This window comes from Gossypium hirsutum, chromosome A07, assembly GCF_007990345.1.
Source record: "Gossypium hirsutum isolate 1008001.06 chromosome A07, Gossypium_hirsutum_v2.1, whole genome shotgun sequence".
NCBI classification, from domain to species: Eukaryota; Viridiplantae; Streptophyta; class Magnoliopsida; order Malvales; family Malvaceae; genus Gossypium; species Gossypium hirsutum.
In genome coordinates, this window is record NC_053430.1 from 25,512,409 (window position 1) to 25,521,594 (window position 9,186).

General features: G+C 33.6%; 1 long non-coding RNA gene across 2 annotated transcripts; it reads left to right on the plus strand.

Moving 5' to 3' along the window:
• The first annotated feature begins 3,859 nt into the window (after positions 1-3,859).
• Positions 3,860-6,558, plus strand: LOC121232241 (uncharacterized). 2 transcript variants are annotated; one of them, XR_005930591.1, is made up of 4 exons: positions 3,864-4,309; positions 4,458-4,527; positions 4,887-5,339; positions 5,424-6,558. It is a non-coding gene; the product is annotated as an uncharacterized lncRNA (long non-coding RNA). The 2 variants fall into 2 exon arrangements; XR_005930592.1 differs by lacking the exon at positions 5,424-6,558 and having other exon boundaries at positions 3,860-4,309; positions 4,887-5,311.
• Positions 6,559-9,186: the final 2,628 nt, after the last annotated feature.

The following is a 9,186-nucleotide window of genomic DNA, read 5'->3' on the forward strand; positions in this document are numbered from 1 at the left end:
CTGTCTGCCAATTGAATAATAACACCTGTCTTTGTCAAAAAACTCGCGTTAAGTGATTCATAATAGAATAAGGCATTACATTTATTGAGGCCCTAGATCACACATAGCCTTCTTAATTCCCAATGGCCAATTTTGCATGGAATAGCGAACATACCCCTATCTTTGCATTTAACCGGCATTTTTCGCTGTAGAACTGCCGAAACATTCTCACCAACACTTACCTTTTCATTACCTGTTAGTTTTCGTTTGTTGGTGCAAAGTTCTTTGAGGAACTTGGCATACCGCGGAATCTGTCTAATGGCATCTAACAGTGGTAAGTTGATCTCAACATTCCTGAATGTTTCGAGGATCTCCTTGTCTTCCTTACTTTTTCGACATTGATTTAATCGTCCTGGGAATGGAGGTTAGATTTTCGGCAGTGAGGGTTTCGTTCGGATCTGTTCGTCATTTCCTGGAGTTTCCTGGGCGATTTCTTGACCAAGATTCTTACCAGGAACTGGTTCCAGGATCTTTTCGCTTCGTAACGTTACTGCATTCGCATTCTACCTCGGGTTTGGTTTTGTTTGTGATGACAGTTTCCCTTAAGAGTTTAATTTCTCAATTGATATGGTCAACTCCCTTATGGATGCTTCAGTTTTCTGCTGAAAACCCTTCATTTCTCTTTGGAAATTGAGAGTTTGCTGTTGAAATCAAGGACATTAGTTGCTAATTTATTGACCAAAGTTTCTAAAGAATTACCTGAATCTTGCGACTGTTGTGGGGCCCGATTTTGGTATGGCTGGTTATATCGTAGATTAGCCCCATAACTAAAATTAGGGTGGTCCCTCCATTTGGGTTGTAGGTATTGGCGTAAGGATCGTATCGTCTTTGTGGTGGCCCAGGAAATTCCCACAGCATCTAAATGGGCCATAGAATCGCCACACAGACTAAGGCACGCATCAGTCGTATGTTCAGGTGTAGCACATATTCCACATACTCGGGTTGGTTTCGATTTTTCTATAACAAGGGAATTCAAATATTAGTAAGTCTATCAGTCTATCTTTAATGGTAGAATTACTTAGCTGGTGAACCCTTCTAGAGGGTTCAGGATTGGCTCGAAATTGCTGGGAATTCGCAGCCATTGTGGAGATTAAGTCTCTTGCTTGTTGTGGAGTCATGTTGACTAACGCTCCTCCACTCGCGGCATCTACCATATTCATCTCCATGGGTTTCAAGCCTTCATAAAAGTACTGGAGCAAAGACTGTTCCGTTATACCGTGTTGTGGGCAACTTGCACACAACTTCTTAAATCGCTCTCATAGTCGTATAGAGTCTCTGCGTCTTTTTGCCTTATGCCCACGATTTCTCTTCTTAACTCAGCCGCTCGTGATGCAAGGAAAAACCTGTTAAGAAATAAACGAGATAGATTAGCCCAAGTTGTAATGGATCCAGGAGGTAAATAAAATAACCATTCCCTAGCTGAATCTGCTAGAGAAAAGGGAAACGCGCAATTTAATTTGATCCTCAGTTACCCCCTAAGGTTTCATACTCAAACAAACCATATGAAATTATTTTAAATGCTTGTGGGGGTTTTCATTTTGTAACCCACGGAAAGTTGGCAGTAGCTGAATCGCCTGACTTTAATTTAAAATCAGTATCCATAGTAGGATACGCGATGCATAGTGGCGGTTGTTCTGTCGGCGCTTCAGCTAGTTGCCGAATTGTCTGAGCCATAAGTTGAGGTGTTAAATTAGGGTTTTCGTCAACCATAGTGTTCAGCACTTCTTCAGGGGAATCGACTTCTTCTTCTTTACTTTCTAACGTTTGAGTAGGGTTTTCGTTAACCCTAGACTCTACTTCGTCGTCGATTCTAATTTTTGGCGGTGGATTGCTTGAGTTCCAACCACCACTGACTGCTTTTTCCTTAGTTTTGTTTCCTTTCGATTAGCTTTCGCAGTCTTTTCGATTTCTAAGTCGAACGCAAGAGTACCTGGAGCACATCTGGTAATAGAAAACAAAGAAAAACAAGATTAGTATGTTGCCGGTCCCCGGCAACGGCTCCAAAAATTTATGCGGTCGTTGAGAGCACCAAAATATCCTATTCCCTGTAAAATAATGAAAAAGAAATAGTAAAGGGGAAGTAGGGTCGAATCCTCAGGGACCGGATTATACGAATGCTTGTCTCTTGAAATCCTGGGCAGAATCCTGCCTAAGAAAACCTGCGTTCCTGGAAAAAAAATAAAAACAGAATTTAAGAATTGATTTTGGAAGCGAAAATAAAATAAAAACAGAATCTAAAGTTTACTGAAATTATGATTACAAAATAATAAAAATAATAAAGAGAGTTTTAAGAGAAAAGAAATTCTTATGGGAAAGTTCCAGCCTCCGGTTGTCTCATTCCGCCTTGAGCTCAATCCTTGGCTTTTGGATGATCCTTCTCGACTCAAGTAAGCCAGTTATAGTGGAAGAGGACGCCTAAGACCACCAGCTCCAAAGATTAGATTTACGATTTTTAGGGAACCTGACTCTAGCCAGTAATCTATGCTAGATCAACGCTTCTCAATGACGAATCCCACGCCATTTTGTCTCTTTGGCTCGCCAACCTCTGACGAGTAAGTTAACGAACCGACTATGCAGTCCTTCCAAAACATACAAAGGGGCCGCCTTTGCATATGCTGAAAAGCTTACTTCTTAAGGGCCATGGACGGAAGCGTCAGCCCGTAGTGCGGAGAAACGATGAATACTTGGCGAGAATGCTAAGTACGGATTCTAAGCCTCAAGAACCCTTTTTGGGGAAATATTGACAACTTTTGGCTAGAAGAGTTTTTAGTGCCTCATGATAATAGAGGGAAAGCAAATAAATAAAAATATGGAAAAAGAAATTTTATTGAAAAGAAATATGAAAGAACAAAAGACTTTTGGAGGAGAGTGTTTACAGAAAAGGATCCTCCAAATAGAGTCACTTCACCCCCTATTTATAGTGCTAGGGAGATAGTCTAATTGAACTTAAATTCTAAAAAGATAAATACATTTAATTAAAGATAAACAAAGATAATTAAAATAAATCCTAAATTTGAATAATCCTAATAATTATCTTAATATTAATTATCCTAATAGAATAAAAGAAAATAGAGTCTTCCAAAATAAAATCTCTTCTATTTGCTTTTAAGTCCTTGTGCCTTCCATGTTCGCACTTTTGGCACCATATTTATCCCACGTTGCATATTGGCCCATTTAATCTCCAAATTGACGCTTTTTCCCTTGAATTTACTTTTCACCTCCAATTTAGTCCCTAAAAGATAAAAAGACATAAATAGCTCAAATTAGTAGGCTCGAGCTCAAAATAAACACATGATTAATATATAAAAACACGTCATTTTAGAGTATTATCAAAAACTCTGAAGAATTTCCCGTTGAAATTAAGTAAACTCTTAGTGTTTTTCTATAAATAAATAGTTTTAAACAAGTGCTAGCATTAACTGGAAAAAATTTCCCAAAAATTGGTACTTTTGAAGCAAACAAATTTGAATTAAATTTCTAGACTTGAAATATGTGTTTTCGGAACTTAAGTTTTTACTGAACGTTTGTGAGAGTTCTGTCAAGTTTTATGTTTCTGAAATGATAACTAAGTTTGATTTAATCAAAAGTTTTTAGACAACTAATGTAATTCCCCATATTCGACCTTAATGTCTAGGTCGGATTTGGGGTGTTATGTATAATTATTTCATATATTTTATATTTAGAGTTTAATTCAAGTAATAACTTTTTTTAAAATTAGAGTAATTTTTTAACTAATAATTGTAAATTAAGTTATAATTATTTTTTTTTGCAAAAAACTGATATTCTTTCGTAAATAGAAACAGGCCCTAGGTGGTAAAAATTCAAAATACAAAACAGATAAACGAAGCGACAAAACTAAAAAGCAAACTAGTCACACAAAAAAACCACAGATGAAAATGAATTGACAAGACTAGTCAACCACACCGACATACAGAAAACCAAACCACAAGCAAAACCACCCCGCACTAGAGTTGAAGAGCCAACAGAATATCAGACGAAATGTCTACCTTTCCCACACAGATTTACACAGATACCGAGCAATGGAGGAAGACAACTTTGAAATCCAACCTAGGGGAGTCTACGGTATCATCTCGCTCTTCAAAGTATGCCCAACCCCTCAACCTCTCTGAACCCAATCTTCCCAGTCCGTCACCATAACTTTCCTGACTGATATTGGTGGAACTTGAGACCAAAAGCTCTCGATCTGACGACGATGCCCCTCTAAGGTCAATGTATGCGTTGCCCTATTTACCGCATTTGGCACGAATAGGTATGAGACATTCTCCAATTTTTGCCTAAGAACACGAATGTTGTTAATAATTGGTCTAAGGAGTGATTTGTCCTCCTCCTCAGTGTTCAATTTCTTGATAATAGTTAGAGAGTCTCCTTCCAAATAATTCGTTTCCACCCTATATCAGCCGTAAACATCATGGCTCTCTTGCACGCCCTCGCTTCCGCAACCGTCGCATCCACCACTTCTCTGAAAGGGTAAGTGCACGCCCCCAAAATTTCCCCTCATTATTTCTAACTAGAACTGCTGCAAAAGAAACTCTTGAATCTTTTAGAAAAGATGCGTCAAAATTCAACTTAACCATCCCACTATCAGGGGGACGCCATAGTTGATTCCTCATAGGAACAGAGCAAACTTGCAGATTTGTATGACAAGATGATATTTCCTGACAGTATCCTCTAATAAAATCAACAAGATATTGCATAAAGTACTTATTACCTTCATAATTCATTTTGTTTCTTTTGTCCAAAGGGCTTATAAAGAAATAATAAGAACATGTCTCAAGCTGACATCCGTCTCAATAATCTTGTTAACAAAATTTTCTCTGCCATGCAAGATAACATCGTTCGGAACAGAGCTAATATTGAGTGAGACCCATAATTGCTGCAAAATGCCACACTTCCATAAAAGATGATCAAAGTCATCCGGGGATTCTTTACAGAGAGGATAGGCCACATCCACAAAGAGACGTCTTTGAAAGAGATTAACAAAGTGTGATACATAGTTGTTAAAAATTCTCCATGCATGGACTTTAATTTTTGTAGGAAGCTGTAACTCCCAAAGAATTTTGTAGAATTCTCTGTATTTGTTATCATTGTATCCATTATAGTTGCTAGCCTGTAAACGGTCTGTAATCAAAGCTCTGTACCCACTCTTCACTGAATAATTCTCGAAAGCTTCAAACTTCCAGACCAACATGTCCTGTGTATTTCGACAAGCAAGAGGAATGGTAAAGATCCGATTCGATTGTTCTTCATCAAACAAATTGCAGATCACCTACCTGTTCCAGGTATTAGTCGCAACATCTATTAATTGGTTCATAGTAGTCCAGGATGTATTAATGTTTTGCACTAATAACCTATTATTGTCATAGCCAAGCAACCAAGGATCGTTCCAGATGTTCACACTATTTGCATTGCCAATACGCCAAACCAGCCCATCAGCAATTAGCTCCCGAGCGCTACATATACTCCTCTAGGTAAAAGAAGAGTAAGTACCAACCTTGGCTGATAAAATGTCTGTTAAGGGTAAATAACGGGCCTTTAAAATCTTCGATAAAATACAATCGGGCTTAGAAAAAATGCGCCAAACTTGATTAGCTAACAAAGCACGATTGAACAAAGCTAAATCTCGAAAGCCCGTCCCACCAGCACCTTTAGGCTTGCACAATGCATTCCAATTACTCCAATAAATCCCTTTTGCTGATTTATTGTTAGACCATCAGAATTTGTTTAAAAGACCCTCCAACTTTCGGCAAAGCAGTTTAGGTAGTACAAAACACTGCATAACATAGACGGGGATGGCTTGAAGAACCGATTTAACAAAAACTTCCTTACCACCCATAGATAGGTATCGCAAGTTCCACCCTTAATGCGTTTCCTAAAACGGTCTACAAAATGAGCAAAACCCACTTTTTTTTCCGTCCAATCGTCATAGGAAGCCCCAGATAATTCTCTGGGTTTGTAGCAACTCGAACACCCAAGTCACCTCCTCCCTGACACTTGGATCTACATTATTGCTGAAATAAATTAGAGACTTCTCAAAATTTACCCGCTGACCTGAGGCCTGTTCATATTTCGATATAATGGCCCTCATTACATTTGCCCCTTTCCTCAATGCATCTCCAAACAGAATGCAGTAATCTGCAAAAAACAGATGATTGATCAAAATTCTTTCTCTGCCTATAAGAGTTCCTCGCATTAAATTTTCCCGTTGAGCATTATGGAGAAGCGTAGAAAATCCTTCTGCACAGATAAAAAAAGGTATGGGCTTAGTGGACCCCCTTGCCTCAAACCACGCGAAGGAGAAAACCATTTGCTGGATTCCCCGTTAATCTTAACTGTATAAGAAATGGAACAAACACACCTCAAGACGAAGACAATCCAATCAGAGTGAAATCCCAATCGAGTCAGCATTCCAGCCAAAAAATCTCACTCAACATACGCTTTACTCATATTGAGTTTAAAGTACAATTATTTTTTAATGTATAATATCACAACTTCTATTTTATTTGAGCTCTTCAAAACTAATAATTCTAAATTAAATATTAGAATTGTTTTTAAATTTGAATTTAGTAATATGATAAAAAATAAATGGTATTCTCATCAGTTTAAAAATTTTTTCGAACTTGTGTTTTTTTATATATATTATAGATAAGGAAATAATGTATTTTATTTTTTAAGCATAAAATTTCTAATAAAATATTAAGTCTGAGTATTTGGTGCACTGCCAGTATACTTTTTTTATTTCACAAGTAGTTTTTAAAAATTAACATGTGTTTTTTTAAATATTTATTTTTAAATATTTTATTATACTCTTATAAGACACTTGTCAACCCCTTGGCCCTACTTATTAAGTCTAAAAGCTCCACTAAAAGTGTACCAAATATTTAATGTGTTTGGTTTTGAAAATATTTCATATTATTATTTTTATACTCACTTTTAAAAAAAGATTTTTATTTTTTATTTTTAAAAAAATTGAAGAACACATTTAGTAAATAAAAAATGTATTTCCAATCATGGAAATATATTTGCTATTTATTTTCCTATAATTAAAACATGAAAAAAAATAACAAAAATTACTAGATTTATATAGATTTGAAGTGGGATATTAGATTTTATATTTAAAAATTAGATTTATATGGATTAGAATTAGGGTATAACATTTTATATTAAAATATTATTAGAAAGAATATTTTTTGGTTTTTTATAGATTCTAATTAAAGTTTACTCATTTTGAAAAGTCGTCTAATAATTTGATATGAGTGTAATTGCTTATATTTACACAATAGTAGCATGTTTGGATAGCTACCTTAATTAGTGGGCCCCATTAAATTAGAAGCATCCTAATTACATTTTCCAATCCTTAAGGGATGAAAATTGGAGTAATTGCATTAATAATTACACCCCAAATTCAATTGCCCTATGATTTTTCAAACACTCATACATGATTTAACTTTAAAAAATTATTTTTATACAATTTTAAGTTACGAAAATTATTTTATAAGCATGAACACATATAAGTGGTTGAGATGATTATCACAAAAAATTTCTAAAGTTATAGTAATTGGATATGAGTGTAATTGCTTGTTTACACAATAGTAGCATGTTTGGGTAGTCATATTAATTTGTGGGTCTCACAGAATTAGATGTAATTAAAGCATCCGAATTACACTTTTCTTAAAGGGAGGATGAGAATTGGAGTACTTGCATTGGTATTACTCCCCACAGGGTTGAAGTCAGAAAATAGTTTTGGCGTACCAGAATTAAATTATATATTTTTATGATAGTAAAAATGTAATTTCGTCATTTTAATAATCTATATCTTTATAATTTTTAGATGATTATATTAAAATTTATTATTTTTTGGGAGCCAAAGTGTAATTTTACTATTACTAATTTAAAATTTTATAAATTATAAATAACCTAAATAAAAAATTTTCCATTTTAAGGGGGCCCAGCCCCTACCAGCCCCCCTAGATTTACTCTTGCACCCCAAATCCAATGTCCTATGATTTTCCAAACATTCATATATGATTTAACTTTAAAAAATATATATTTTTATACAATTTTAAGTTATAAAAATTATATTATAAGTATGAATACGTATAAGTGCTTGGGATGATTATGACAAAAAATTTCTAAAGTTATATTATAAATCCTAAAAATATATATTACAAAAAATTATATGTATTTTATAAAGTTATAAAAAAACATTATTTAAATCCTAAAAATTCTAAAGTTATGACCACAAAGTATATTATAAAAAATGATTTACATTTTATAAAAATATTATAAAATACTAATTTATAAAAATTTATGGCTAAAAAAATATGAACATAATTTATTTAAATGTTCATACTATATATTATAAAAATAATATACTTATTTTTTAAAAAATATTATAATTTTTTATCCGTAACTTATTTATAAAAAATAACTTTCTAAAATTATGGTAAAAAAATATATTATTGAAAGTTATTGAGCTATTTATAAAATCTTCTTTTATAAATATTATATATTATAAAATTTATATTATTTTAAACTTCTTTTTTGTATTATAATAAGGTTATAACTTAATATAAGTCTTTTTTTAAATTGAGTTTATTTAAGTTTTTATAATCAAAACTACATATTCTTTGCACTGTGAGCCCAAATATTATGTGGTAAATGATAGGTATTCAAATAGAAAAGGTTTTTGGTTGCACCATATTGTAGGAGTATAATACCATTTAAGAGAATAGAGTCAGGCATAAACACTAGAAATAGCTCACGAACTTTTTAATTTGAGATATTAAAAGCTTTGAAATGTGGTTGAGAAGACATTCATTATTCTATAAATAATTTCTCATATTAACAACATCAACTCAATATAACATAAAAAACAAGGTTGGATTGTACTAGTACGTTTAATAACTTTATTTGTAGGTGAAATTGGGATGATCCATTACTTTGAATAGTACATGAAAGGAGATCTTGATAATTCTAATGATACAAATTTAGTATGTTAAATGTTAAAGAAGGAATAGCTTAACAATAGGAAATGCTAGAGCAATTAGATAAAATTGAATGTGATGTAATCGTATTATCGACGACTACCTTCTTGAATTAATATATTGTATATAGTATTATATGATT